Below are 14,865 nucleotides of genomic sequence, written 5' to 3'. Positions count from 1 at the left end.
TTTGTTGTTTTTAGCATCTCTTGCTAGCCTAAGCTCATACTGAGCTTTAGCTTTCCTTTCTCTACAAGCACTGGTTATTTGTTTATATTAATCCTTAGTTATAAGGCCCTCCTTTTTCATTCTCAAGTATTTAGAAAGCTTGGCTTCTTTAGGCTCCTCCCATTTTTTTCATAGGAATCATTTGTGATTGTGTCTTCAGTATTTCGCTTTTAAGAAAGTCCCATCCCTCTTGTTAGCGATCAGGAAAACAGGAAGACAGAAAAAGTCAAGGGCAGCAAGTTAGTGAGTCAGGTTCAAGAGCAGGTTGGTCAGTGCTCAGACTCAGCATACAGTGTAGACTATGATAGCAGCTAAGTTACTTTGGAGAAGTAGTCCAGAGCCACAGAACAAGTGATAGGAGGGGAGGACAGTGGGGGGGGGGCTGGAGAAAAGGCTAAGCATAAGAGAAGTGGGGCAGAGAAAGGAGAAGAGCTGCAGCTTTCTGCCAGAGCGGCCTGCCCCTAAGAAATCTTTCAACACCCCCTCCTCTGGCTGGGGTGGTGCAATGAAGAAACCTCACAAGGTCCTTTTCATTGAGGCTGTAGCTGGTGTGCCACCTGCAGGGTGCCTGAGGTAGGACCTGGCACTGGGCAGGGATCCGTGTTTCAGGCTGCTGTTGTCCAGCTGTTGTGACTCAGCAGCAGGAAGAGGAGGAGACTGTGGTGTCTTTGGGGCTGATCTTGGGGGACGAGAGTCTTCATGCTCTCAAGTTCACACACACTTATTTTTGGCCTCTGTGTGACAGAGTGTTGGACTGGATGAGCTATTGGCCTGATCCAACATTGGCTTCTCCTATGTTCTTATGAGCGATCCAGAGAATGCTGAAGTAACTGGAGGATAGACTGGGCACCCCTTCTCTTGTTATTTCAGGGTTCAATAGGATTTCCAAGGAGAGAGAAGAAGAGAAGCTGGAAGCTGCATCAGAGTAAGACATGGAGGTGCACCTCAAGGTGCTGCCATCTCAATCTTTTTTCTCTCAGGCATATCCTTCTGCCTCCCCCCCCCCAAGTGTGTGCCTCAAGCCCCTCACAAGAGGTGGCTCCAGCAGTACTTGCAGGCAGCTGAAAATGTAAAGTTTAACAAGAGAATAAAAAGCACGCACAGCATATATAAATACAATAGCCTGAGCAGGGATAAAAAGAAGTGTGAATAAAATGAAATCCTCTAACCCTTAATTCTATATGTATCCCTACAGACTGTAATCAGAAATGAGCAATACAATTTTTGGAGCTGCAGACATTTAGGAATCATTAATTGCAGCTTCAGTCGCTGTGGTTTCCCACTTTGTGATTGTGGTCATGGCTGCCTTCTGGAGATGGATTCCTTCTCTTTGGTATGGAAAATAGCCAAGAGAGCAAAGAGAGCTTGGGGGGGGGGTATTATCTTCCCCTCCCTCCACCATTTGCAGACACTTCTTCCATTGCATGAAGATCTCCTGTACACTGTGGCTTCCTGTAAGTGTCTATAGTTTAGGAGTGACTACTGTTTAGGTATCATTATGGATGTTGCTTGCCTTTTGTTCTCTTTTGGCTAGGATGATCTACATTTTTGTAGCAATGAGTGGCTCTGTGCTTGGGAGGGAAGTCATACCTATACCTCTTTCATCCCTGCCAGCCAGCAAAAGATACCTTATAAATTGAGCCTGTATAGAATGCAGACCCTTTGAGTTATGAACTTTGCACAGCTCCTGGGGTGTAAGGCATTTCACCACAAGACCGCTTTGTGGTGGGCACGTCTCTCTTTCTGTCTCCCTTCCCCATTATCAGGTGTTGCTTAACTAATAATCAGAGCTTTCAGAATTACTGGGTTGATTACACAAGGCCAGATCATATGATTATAATGGCACATGATGGTCACCAAAAAAGTTTGAACTGGTGCAGTACCCCATTAGCTTAAATTCTTTATGCATTTGTGACAAAGATATGCACTTATAAAATTAGAAGTTGAATTCTATTGTGTGATTCAGGCTTTCCTATAAACTCTGTGCATAGCTTATGACAAGCATGTGTGCTAGTAAACTCTTACAAGCATCTGTTGATTTTTCTCTAGTAAACATGTCTCTTGATAGACAGGGACGCATTCTGTGAAGTGTTCTGTCTTGGCCCCTTTCCCTTTCCATTACTTCCCTCAACCAAACTAAACAGAGCTGCCACAACAAAAGCATGCTGTGAAACCAGTTTGTCTGGGTGTTGAGTTTGTGTAATTTACCTTTCCTAAATTACCCAATCAGCCCCTATGTTTTATTTTTGTTCATTTTCATCATATGTCAAAAAGATTCACTGTCTAAAAAAGTGCAAAGTTGCACCATTACTAATCCTAGGCTATGACCAGCCAATATTTCCTAGTCCATTTATATGAATATGTGGCTTAGACCTCCTTACAATTTGAACTGCTAGAGTTTTCCAAAGAAAGTCAGGAAATGGAATGCTATCTGATGGTTGTTTGTGGGGAGGGGACATATTTATGCATCAAACTTGCCTATCTATTGGAAGCACAGGTTTAATGTTCTCCTTTTCCCCCACTGTCAGGACTTCTGTACAAAAAAACCCCATATAACAGGCAGCTGAAGACATTCCTCCACATAACTGAGGTAGCTTCAAGAGAGATCCTATTATTAATAAGCTTTTTTGACCAGAGGTCTTAAACTCAAGAGAGATTAGGCATCCACTGCAAAGGCCCTCCTGAACAATTCTGTTTTATAACATTCCTAGAATATCTACAAAGTGAATGATTTCCTGACAAACTCAGAAAAGAAGTTTTAGAAGGTGGAGAAATGTTCACCACCAAAGTACATAAGAACATAAAAGAAGCCAATGTTGGATCAGCTGTCCATGCTTGTAGCCGCCACCACCTCCTGTGGCAGTGAATTCCATGTATTAATCACTCTTTGCATGAAGAAGTACTTCCTTTTATCTGTTCTAACCTGACTGCTCAGCAATTTCATTGAGTGCCCACGGGTTCTTGAATTGTGAGAAAGGGAGAAAAGTACTTTTTTCTCAACCTGCTCTATCCCGTGCATAATCTTATAAACTTCGATCATGTCACCCCTCAGCCATTGTTTCTCCAACCTAAAGAGTTATCTACTATGACTCCAAGATTTCTCTCTTAGTCAGTCTCTGCTAGTTTGGACCCCATCAACGTGTATTTATAGTTAGGATTTTTGGCTCCAATGTGCATCACTTTGCACTTGGCCACACTGAACCCCATTTGCCAAATTGATGCCCACATGCCCATTCTCGACAGATCCCTTTGGAGTGCCTCACAATCCTCACTGGTTCTCACCACCCTGAACAACTTCATGTCATCTGCAAATTTAGCCACTTCACTGCTTACTCCCAACTCCAAATCATTAATAAACAAGTTAAAAAGCATTGGACCGAGTACTGATCCCTGTGGAACCCCACTGCTTATCACCCACCACTGAGAAAATTGCCTGTTTATACTCACTCTCTGTTTCCTATTAAGTAGCCAGTTTTTGATCCACAAGAGGACTTGTCCTTTTATCCTGTGACTATTGAGCTTACTTAGGAGCCTTTGATGAGGAACTTTATCAAAAGTTTTCTGGAAGTCAAGGTAAACAACATCTATTAGGTCCCCCTTGTCCACATGTTTGTTCACTCCCTCAAAAAACACTAACAGGTTAGTGAGACAAGATCTTCCCTTACAGAACCCATGCTGAGTCTGCCTCGATAGTTTTTGTTCATCAATGTGCCTACTAATTCTTTCCTTAATAACAGTTTCCACCAACTTACCTGGTACCACAGGATCTAGAAGTTGCCATCTTGCTTGCAGAAGGAAGGAAGCATTTGTCTCAGGAGTGAAGCTGCCATAGGGGGCAGGGGCACTCTCAGTCAATGGGCAATAGGGGAGCTTCCCCATGTTTGTTGAGGGGGGCGAAATACCCACAGTCCTACCCCTCCAATGGAGAAGGGAAGTCAATTCAGCAATGGCTGCTCATGCCAACCCTACCTGAAGCTTGGGCAGCCAGCTTCCAGTTGTGGCAGCAGCTCCTACCCACCTTTCACAGGATGAGGGCTACCTTTTGCTTGGACCCCAGTGGCGGTGGGTGGGCATGACAGGAAGCCTGAGGAGGTAGTAGTGATTCTGCGGGCCCTTACTGGACACTTGCCTAGGTCCTTAGATTCACTGAGACCACTCTTGGCATGGGGACAGTTTGGAAAAGGTAGTGCTGCAATCACGGAACTGCTACGCACTGCAGTACACTTGGAACAAAGCCTGATAGAATGTACAATGGAAAGATCTATCCACACAGTTGCCTGAAGTTCTGGGCAGCCTCACAACCCTGAGAAGCTGCCATAGAAAAACCTGATAGTCTCCAAAAGTCGGGGGAGGGACAAAAATAAGCAGCATGGGCTATGTGAATAGTAACAATGGAATCACTCCTTCCATTAGATGGAAAGGACTTAGGGACTATAAATATGAAGCAGGGGAGTAATCTTCCCTAAAAGCAAGACATAAACTAGTGCACATATTCACATTCTGTCACAGCTCTCACTACCTTCCAATTCAAGCAAGGATTTCAGTATTGACTCTTAGCATTTAATGTTCGCCCAGACATTTCTGCTAGAAATCATAATTATCAAGATTCATTATCTGCTGATTGAATACCAAACAGCTGCCTTATAGGAAAGCCTAAGAGAACAGCTGATTTTTGAAATATTCCTCAGGAAGGTTCTTATCTTTGAAATAAAGTAATTATTTTCCAGACATTCAGAAACACATTTCTCGGGGGCAGGGGATCATGTTTCCAATTCAATGAGCTTTACTTATCATGTACTTCACACCATGGAACAGATATTTATATTAAGAGAATCTCATGGCCACTGTCTTTTTGATTGATTTTAACTAGACATAATTCCAAAGTTTAAAATCATTTTCAATCTTGTTTCTGCAACAGACGAAAAACAAAGATGCAATACTTGCAAACTTTCTCACTATCCAAGCAGCAATCATTCCTTCTAGCTTCTTGGCCAACAACAGAAAATATTCTTCTCTAATCTAACTAAAACACCCCATAACAATGATAAGGATTTGACTGACAGTACCCAATTTGTCTGAAATTTGAGGCATAGCCTTGCTTTTGTCTCCTACAGAACCACCTTGTACAATTTCATTTGAATATGCATATTGTTTTCAATCCTCACATATTAGGATTATTCCTGAACAACTGCAAAGTAGTGGGTGAAAGGGCAACTTTCTCTGGAGAAGTAGCCAAAAGGAGTTCGTCTGTAACTCCTTCCTTATCTGCAGCTTTCCCTCATCAGTTCCTTCTCTGATCCATTTTCCCAGTGCCAGGATTCCAGTCATGTTTTCTCTGTCATAGGGCTGGGGGAAAGGGTACTGGGGTAAAGTATCTGATAGGGGAAGAATTAAACAATCCCCATCCTCCACAACACACAACTTCTCTACTGCACGTAATCACTTCCCGCTGCTACTTTCCAACTGTTTGGCAACCCTGGGTGGGATTCTCAGACTTCAGTCTACTGCCAAACATGTAGTTTCAGCATAAGCACATTATGTGTCCACATATGCCAAGTTATTCTGTGCCAGTTGGGCTGTATCACAAGATGCGTGGACATAGTTTGTTTCCTGTCATCCTCCTTTTAATTTTTTTCCCAGATTTGTCACAACAATGACTCTTTTAAATTCTTTCCCATTTAGAATCATTATGGAGTATAAATCACCATGTCCCAACACTCTGACCACAGTGGAGTGTGTCAGGCTACAATCCAAAGGGCACTTTCCTGGGAGTAACCCCACTGAAAAAAGTGTCTTACTTCTGAGTAGGTTTAGGCTTGATTTCCTCAGTCCATTAAAATATGTGGCCCTTTGTATACTCTGTGATGGATTGTGGCTTCTGTGTTACTTGTTCCTCATGTGACAAATCTTAAGTCCCTTTGATCTTTTTCAAAGTTCCATCTGGTCAGCTCATCATGTCTACATCAGTGTTTTACATATCAGTTTTCCCTCCTACCTCCTTAACCTGGAGGTACAGGAACTTGACAGGAAGTTAAAGGGACACAGAAATTAGCCTATGAGCAAGGCAACTCAAAAGATACAAGTCAACACAGCACATTTAAGTCCATTGATTTTAATGAAGTACTTAACAGTGAGCCATGGAGTTTTTATATGTCTTGCAGCTGTGTCTTCTGGGTTCTTTTTTAAAAATATTTTTTATTTTTTAACAGAAAAAGGGAACACTTTACAAACAGTGTTACTCGCTTAAACATATCATAAAATAGATCTCCATCCCACATTTATTACTATTTAGACATCTCTTGCTAACAAATATTAGTTATAATTCATCTTTGCTGAGATTTTCAATCCATGTATACAGTCTCAACCAAGATTTTTCAAAAATATTATCCCCTCTTCCTTGTAGTGGCATAGTATGTTTGTCCATATCGGCTGTCTCTAACAATTTATAAACCAAATCTTCCCTTAAAGGTATGTCTCGTTTTTTCCATAATCTGGCATATAAAATTCTAGCTGCAGTTACCACATGTGTTATCATGTAACAATCTGGTTTATTATATTGTTCTGGTATTATATTCAACAGGAAAATCTCTGATAGAAAAGGTATGCTAGTTCCCATTATTTGTTGTAAAATTCTATGTATATCAGTCCAATATTTTTTACTTTTGTGGCATGTCCACCAGACATGAAAAAAAGACCCAACTTTTTTTCTACACTTCCAACAGATATTAGAGACATTAGGGTAGTATTTTGCCAGTCTGTCTGGTGTCCTTCAAATAAGTATCATCCTCACTGCCTGGCTCTAGGATAGTGTTGTGCACCGCCATACTGGCACTTCACCTCCTGTGGGCTGCTTTGGCCCTGGCCTTCTGTCACTTCTGTTCCTGGAGAGAGGAGACTGGTCCCAGGAGACTATAGGCCCAGGTTTGAGACCTGCACAGTGAAGGCATAGTGGCTATCTCAGCAGCCAAGCTGGTGGCGAGGTTTCACCTGCAAGTTCCAGCAATGTGGCTTCTGGAACATTGTCCTGTGTCATCTCTACCATATCAGGCCCTTCCTGGTCCTGCTGGTCCTCCTCAGCTGGTGGCCTTGTTTCCTTTGGTTCTTCCCCTGAGGACTCTGAGTATGAGTCACTATCTGGGCCTGGTGATTTATCAGTTTATCATCTACACCACTCTGGCTCTTTGGTATACTGTATAAAAATATAATTATATGTCTACACAGGAGGTCTGTGGGTTTATTATTAATATTGCTGTTTTGTCGAAGGGGGCCATGGTGGCTCACAGGTTAAGATGCTAAGCTGCAGACTGGAAAGTCTGTAGTTCGGCAGTTTGAGACCCTAGTGTCGCACGATGGAGTGAGCTCCCATTTATGCCAATAATGGTTTTGTGTGTGAGAGAGTGAGCTCCCATCTCTGGCCCCAGCTCCTGCCAACCTAGCAGTTTGAAAGCAACAAATTATGAGTAGATAAATAGGTACCACTTCAGTGGGAAGGTAACAGCATTCCGTGCACCTCGGCATTTAGTCATGCTGGCCACGTGACCACAGAAACGTCTTTGGACAGCGCTGGCTCTTCGGCTTGGAAACAGAGATGAGCACCGCCCTCTAGAGTTGGATTCGACTAGCTTTCGAGCAAGGGAAACCTTTACTTTTGTCAAAGAAGAAGTAACTTGGTTATCTTGGCGCAGGTAACTCAGACACCATTAAAGCCAACATTTAGATCCAGGTCCCCCAACTAAAGCCAACACCCTAGTCATAATTAGACTGGCTATCTGGAGACCAGTCATTCTCTGGTTTATTTATTTTATGTAGGCCATCAGAACTAAAGTCATGAATCAGGTGAAAAGTTCCTTTAGGAGATCAGCTCTCACTGAGTATTAAAAGGAAGGCACAACATATATTACAGCACAAATAATATCTGTATCACTCTATTCATACAAATTACCACCAGTTCACATTTCAGCAGCATAGGAGACTTCTGACACCATGGAAAACTAAAAGAAAGAAAGATGAATTTAGAAGGAAGAAAAGAGAGCTGGAATGCAAGGAAAAAGAGATTCCAATAAATAACATTGCAGATTGGTTCTCGTGAGGAGAAAATATGAAGGCGTTACGATAGGACAACAGGAATGTAAGAAGAGTTTCGTATCTATTGTGAGTCGAAGCAAAATAGAAGATTTTAATGGGAAAGTTGGAAAAGGAAAAGGAGTCAATGCAAGTTTGGAGAAAGGGAGATAGAATGAAAGAACAGAAAATGGATACGGAGCGGATTCCCAAGGAGCTTTAACAATATAACTTATCACCACTAGTAATATTTTTCAGGAAATAGTTCTTTCAGTATTTTCTTGCTCAGTTTTTTGAAATACTCCCTAAAGCTGGTCTACAGTTAAGACAACCCTATGTTTAAAAATATCCCATTGAGTCGATTTTCTTTTTACTAAGGAGAGGAGAGCAAGAGTCAGCCTTGCTCATTTCAAAAATGTACTTGTAGAAAAACATGCTAAAGGCCCAATCCTTAAATATATGCTCATTGTGTGTTAGGCTTTTAACAAATAGCAGCAGCATGACATCTGAGTGGGTACCTCTTGAAAAATAGACTTTCTGGTGAGGCAACTGACCCAGCAACCATCCATTTTCTCTGCTTTTTCCTCTGTTAACCATTGTCATTGCTCCTGTTCCCTTACAACAGCTTTAAGTATTACAGAATTGGTTGCCCAAAGATAAAGAGCCATCAAATGCTCAAAAGGTGCTCAGTGGCATAACATTATTCCTATGCAGAGGACAGTTTTCCATTTCTCTCCCTGACCAGAATTGCACACATTCTAAAGGACCACCCTACCTCCTGGAAGACTTTGTATATTGGTGACCTATAAAATCAGAATCTTTGTACTAACACTAAAATTTCAAGTCTTCAATACTCACACAGATTGATTTTACTACTTTTCTTTGAACATTGAATCAGCTCAGATGCCATGGTACAAAATACCTGTTGACTATAGCTGTCCCATGGCTGGCAAGAAATAGGCAGCAGCCATCCAGAGAATAGCTTTCCAGTAAACAAAACCAGTACATTTGAGTTTTGCATAGAAATGTCATAGATTGTGCTTCTCGTTTCAGGTTTTTTGGGCCCTATGATTTATTTTATTTATTATTTATTTATTTATTGAGATTTATACCCCGCCCTCCCCACAGAGCGGGCTCAGGGCAGCTTACAAGGGGCAAAGCCCATATAAAACAGATAAAAGCAATAAAAACATTAATAACAATTGTACTCAATTAGACAAGATGGTCTCCAGATACACGCCAGATGGTAGACAGACAGTTCTCCAGGGATGATGTTATCCTATTGCCTATCCCAACCAGGTAAATCCAGTGGTATCAGTCTCGCAAAAATAGTGGCAGATCTTCCCAGGCCATCCTTAACCCCGATGTTATCCACCGCATTGGTGGTGGTGGTAGTGGCGGCCCCTATGTGAAAGCCTGGTGGAAGAGCTTCGTCTTACAGGCCCTGTGGAACTGCATAAGGTCCCGCAGGGCCCTGATCTCCTCCGGGAGCTCGTTCCACCAGGGTGTATGTGTGTCTGAACATGTACACACCCAATGAGGATAGACTTCATGCATCTGAAGAAGTTAATTCTAATCTATGAAACCTTCTGCCATAATAAATGTGTCAGTCCTACTACCATAACATTCCTCTGTAGTAGATGGAGAGAACCACATGTCTCCAGTTCTCTCCTCTGCTACCAACATTATTCAACTGCTTGAATAGACTTTATTTGTTTGACTGTGTGCACAGATATGATGAAGACCTGAACAGACATCACTCTGACTATCCATCTAGTACATTTCTATCATTTCCTCCAAGGAACTCAGGGCAGCATAGTTATCTCTACCTCATCCTCACAACAACCATGTGAAGCAGGTTAGGCAAAAGTGTGCTGGTTCTAGGTTACCTGATAAACTTAATTGTGGGGATCTGAACCCAGATCTCCCAGACCCTGGTTCGACACTCTAAACACTACACCTGGTATTCCAAAATCACAGTGGTCCACTGTTTTTAACATACATATTACATTCATTTTGTACCCTATGATGACTAATCATATTGTTTTGAACTGCTTTTTACATAAACTCTGCCACAACGCTGAGTGTATTAATTCCATGAACATCCAATAGGATGTCTGCATATTAAGCAGCTCAAAATAGAACAATCAGCCAGAGTACAGTTCATGCACCGTAGGGACAATTTTTGAAATGCACAGAAAACATGACACAGCACAATACTGAAAGGAGGTTCTGAGTGGGCTTGTAAAGGGAAATAAGACCAACACTGGTGTTACTGGGGCCTTGACAGGGGCTTTAGATGAGGTTGCTGTGAGGGGCAGTAGTAAAGATGCAGCTCTTAGCAGACATTCCCTTTCCCCATAATGATAAGACTCACCACATCTGCAATAGAAACAAGTTTAATCAGCCAAACTTTCCCCTTGAGTTTTTTTTCACTCTGCATTCACTCTGCAGGAGAGTTCATGCCACTCTCCTGGTCCACCTCACCAGCCTTCTCTTGTCTAGTTGTCCTGAGGGCATTCAGACTCTAACCCCATCCAGCTCCACCCAACTTCTCAACATAGTGTCCTTAAGATCCTGTTACCGCCAATGGCCTGCCTTGTCGTTTAAGGAAATTAGCTATGCGGCAGGGTGTACCAGAGGGGTACAGTAGGAAAACTCCAAATTTGAAGGGTAAATTAAATAGTTTTATTGAAGAATTTCCCTCATTACAAGCACACTAAACATTCAAACAGAGCAAACAATACAAAACTAAGAAAGTAGAGATGATTGAAAGTGAATAGAGGGTTCAGTTATGGGGTAATACAACCTATCCAGATATTCAGGTTTCCATGGAGATGAGATTATGGCCCAAACCAAAGGTTTAGGGGTGAACTGCCAGTTGGCATCAGGGGCAGACACACAAACTGAGGCCATGTGCTCTGACAGATATAGACATTGGAAAACAATACAGACCAATGGAAGGCCTTGAGGCCTGGTCTTAGGTGAGAACAGTAGATTTTCTAGATCAATAAGAAGTCCATGGAGGTGTGGTACCAGGTGGAGCATAACTCATAGAATCATAGAATCATAAAATGTTAGAGTTGGAAGGGAACTTGCAGGTCATCTAGTCCAACCCCCTGCGCTCTGCAGGAGCATAGCCGAAAGACAGACCTACAACATACCTGAAAGATGGTCATTTCAGGTGTGACCAAAGAGTTTCCAGAGGGGCAGAGTCTAGCTGCACAATAACCCTTGATGGGATTAAACCAAGTGCTGGATGGTTAGTCTTGATGGCCATAATGGTTCCCAGATTTACACAAAAGGTGAGAGATGGGTCCCTGATAGATACCAGGAAGGATTGTAAATAATTTGAATGTTTTATTAGTTATCTTGGTATCCTGAGGGATGGGGCAGGAAGAACGGGGGATGAGACTAAGGATTTATCACATAGGTATAGGAATCACAAAACGTACTGTGCAGAGTTGGAGACAGAAGGGCTATGGGCCAGGTGGCAACTAAATAGCCTTAGAAATGCAGATACTTGATGGAACTCACCATTGTGTCATCGCAGGGTGTGGAGAAGACTGGAGATTTGCTCTGAGGGCTACCTTGTATGAAAACCTGAAAATGGAGACCCTGCCTTAGAAATGCAGATACTTGATGGAACTCACCATTGTGTCATCGCAGGGTGGGGAGAAGACTGGAGATTTGCTCTGAGGGCTACCTTGTATGAAAACCTGAAAATGGAGACCCTCCTCCCAGAGCTGTGGCTAGCTCTGCATTTCAGTCCAGCAGTGCCTTCCTTTGGCCTGACTTTTGTGGGTCTCTGGTTCCTGTCAGGAGTGGGGTGCCCCTGCTGTTGGGGCTACCCTATAGTAAGGCAGCACCTCTGGCTAACAATCCTACCCCAAGGACCAAGCCCAGCTCCCCAATTCCCAGTCCTGTCTTAACTCTAGCAGCACACCATCTCCCTGCAATACTGTCACATGGACCAGCCAGCGTTGTGTGTGAGAGAGTGGGACCTCTGGCCATATCTGACCCACAGACCACTCAGTCAATCACCCTCTCTTTGGTGGTCTTATCCTCCCTGATGCTCTCAACCCCTTTGGGTGTACTCGTGTCTTCCATGCACCGCAACTGACCAAAAAATGGCAACACATAGGAGCAATGAGATGTGTGACAAGGCTCTGGACCAGTGACAGAATGTCCCCAATCTGAGTGTTGTTTGATTAAAGAGTTAACATTTTTAATTGTTGTTATAAACATCTCCTGGTGATCCCTGGCCCAAAGGACATCCACCTAGCCTCGACCAGGGCCAGGGCTTTTTCTGGTGGAACATGTTCCTGGTGGAACATGCTCCCTACTGAGATCAGGGCCCTGTGGGATCTTACTCAGTTCCACAGGGCCTGCAAGACAGAGCTGTTTTGCCAGGATTTTGGCTGAGGCAGCTGGCATCCACTCATGGCCCCCCGAGGTTGCTGTCTCCCACCTACTGATCACCAGCCATACCCACCAACATCAACGGGCCAGACTCTCCCTACACCAAGCTACGACTACTGATTTTATGTGCCTATAATGTGTTTTTATGATTTTATTGTATTCATGGACATGTTGTAACCCGCCCTGAGCCCATTTACGGGATGGCCAGGATATAAATCCAATAAATAAATAAATAAATAAATTTAAGTTGCTAAATCCAAAGCAGATACCAATATTTATATATTTATAGCCTGCATTTCTCCCCAGTGGGGACACAAGGCAGCTTACAACATTGATCCCTTCTCCTACATTTTATCCTCACAACAACCCCATGAGGCAAGTTAGGCTGAGAGAGTGACTGGCCCAAGTTAACCCACTGGGTTTCCATGACAGAGCAGGAATTTGAAAATGGATCTTCCAAATTCTAGTCGAAGGCCCCGGTCACACGAACAGTTTTGTGCCAGGAGAGGGATGGATTGGGGGTGCAGCAAATGGGCACGATCCCACCGCAACATCTGGGAAGCATTGCGCACCCGTCCGCGATCCGGCCCTTCACCCGAAAAGCCACTGCAAAAATAAACCACTGACCGAGGTGGTTTTTCCAGCACGCCACATCAAAGCCTGGCCGTGGGATCGCCGGCGCGTCCTTCTGCCAGTGCATCCCTGGCTCCTGGCTGAACTGCGCATGCTCAGACATGCGCAGTTCGGCAGTCTCCCTTTCCCCACCGTGGCTTCCCCCGGCATCTGATCCTGCCGGCGGAGGGAATGCGCCGCGGCACAGGGGATCAATGTGAGCCCGCCGCCACGTGTTTCTTTATAAAGCCGCACTTTCGCCCATCCCCCCCCCCCCCCCGTGTGGCAGGGACCTGACACTCTCATAAGTACACTATGCCCAAGGTAGGGTATACTAATTTCCTCCCCCCCCCTTCAGCCAAGAGTGAAACAGAAAAAAATATCAAGCCATTAAGTTCATTCTTCTTTTTCATACAAATGATCTTGCTAACAAAATGCATCCATCCTTTGCAATTATCTTGTTTGGTTACTTCTGTTTAAAATTTCCAATCAAAAGTAATATAAACAGTATATGAGTTCTCAATTCCTTTGGTTGGAAACTTACTCTAAATACACATTAAGTTTAATATGTCTGGAGAAGAAAACACTTGCTTGTGCCAAGAAAAAAGCTTTTCCTTGTAATCTAGCATCATAGGAAATGAATGAATTCATATGTCGTTTAGATTCTGAAATCAAAGCAGCTCTAAATTCTAGCAGTCCTTTCATTATCTAAAAGTAAAAGGCTGAAAAGCAGCACCATGCAATTATTTTAATTTTAATGCCATGCTTGTTGTAGCCACATAGTCAATCTCTTGACTGCATCCAGTCCTCCCACTTATCTGGATCTGAAAATATAAATCATCTTTAAGCAATTGCACTTGGGAAGGAATCTACTGGAAAATAGTTATCTTTCAAGGCACAATGAGTTGTGCTTGTCAGTGCAGCACAGGTCAGTTGAGAGAATGGCAAAATGAAAAATACTGTGTCAGACACAGGAAGACTCCTGTGCCCGTGCTACGTATCTGAATGAAAACACCTTTTTTAAGTTACAGAAATCATGAACCAAAGTGCTTTTTAACAGGTACTGGGATTTATATCATTGAATTCCATTCTAGTATTACTTTGAATTTCCCCAATGATAATTTCATATCAAAAGTGAATAGGGCTAAACGGAATTGGGCTAATGATTTACCAAAATACAGTAGAATGATTGTTGAATACAAAGGACAACACAGTGCTGTGGAGCTATTCAGGGAACAGTGATACAGTGAGCGCACTGTTTGGAAACACTTGCACATTAGTGCAAGCAAAACAGGAGGGAGATGATCCTCCTTTGTCCCACATGAATTCAGGTTATAGTTGAGCTCCTTCCCAGGACTTTAGAGGTTATGTTTTCAATCCAAATTTAAAATCACTGAGAAGTCTCCATGTGTTGTTCTGAATTGAGGTTCTTTCACAGTGGCTTGAATTGCTCCATCATTGCCAGCTAGAAAGCTGGAGGCCCCAGACAATCAAATGGACTCCAGTGCAGCCTGGCTCTGGCATTTCTGCTCCTACATTCCTACAGCTAAACTGACTTCTAGACTAACAGTGCAGTCCTATGCAAAGGGTTTTAGAATTTAGTTTTTCGCTTGTTCAGAAATAAGTCTCATTGGGGACTAGCTTCCGAATAAAAAGCATAGGACTGAGCTTGCCAATTATTTTGCTTTTAACCAATTAATTAACCGTAGACATTATTATGAGAGTCCAACG

This window comes from Gekko japonicus, unplaced genomic scaffold, assembly GCF_001447785.1.
Source record: "Gekko japonicus isolate JY-2015 unplaced genomic scaffold, Gekko_japonicus_V1.1 scaffold485, whole genome shotgun sequence".
NCBI classification, from domain to species: domain Eukaryota; kingdom Metazoa; phylum Chordata; class Lepidosauria; order Squamata; family Gekkonidae; genus Gekko; species Gekko japonicus.
Note: the sequence above shows the minus strand (reverse complement) of the source record.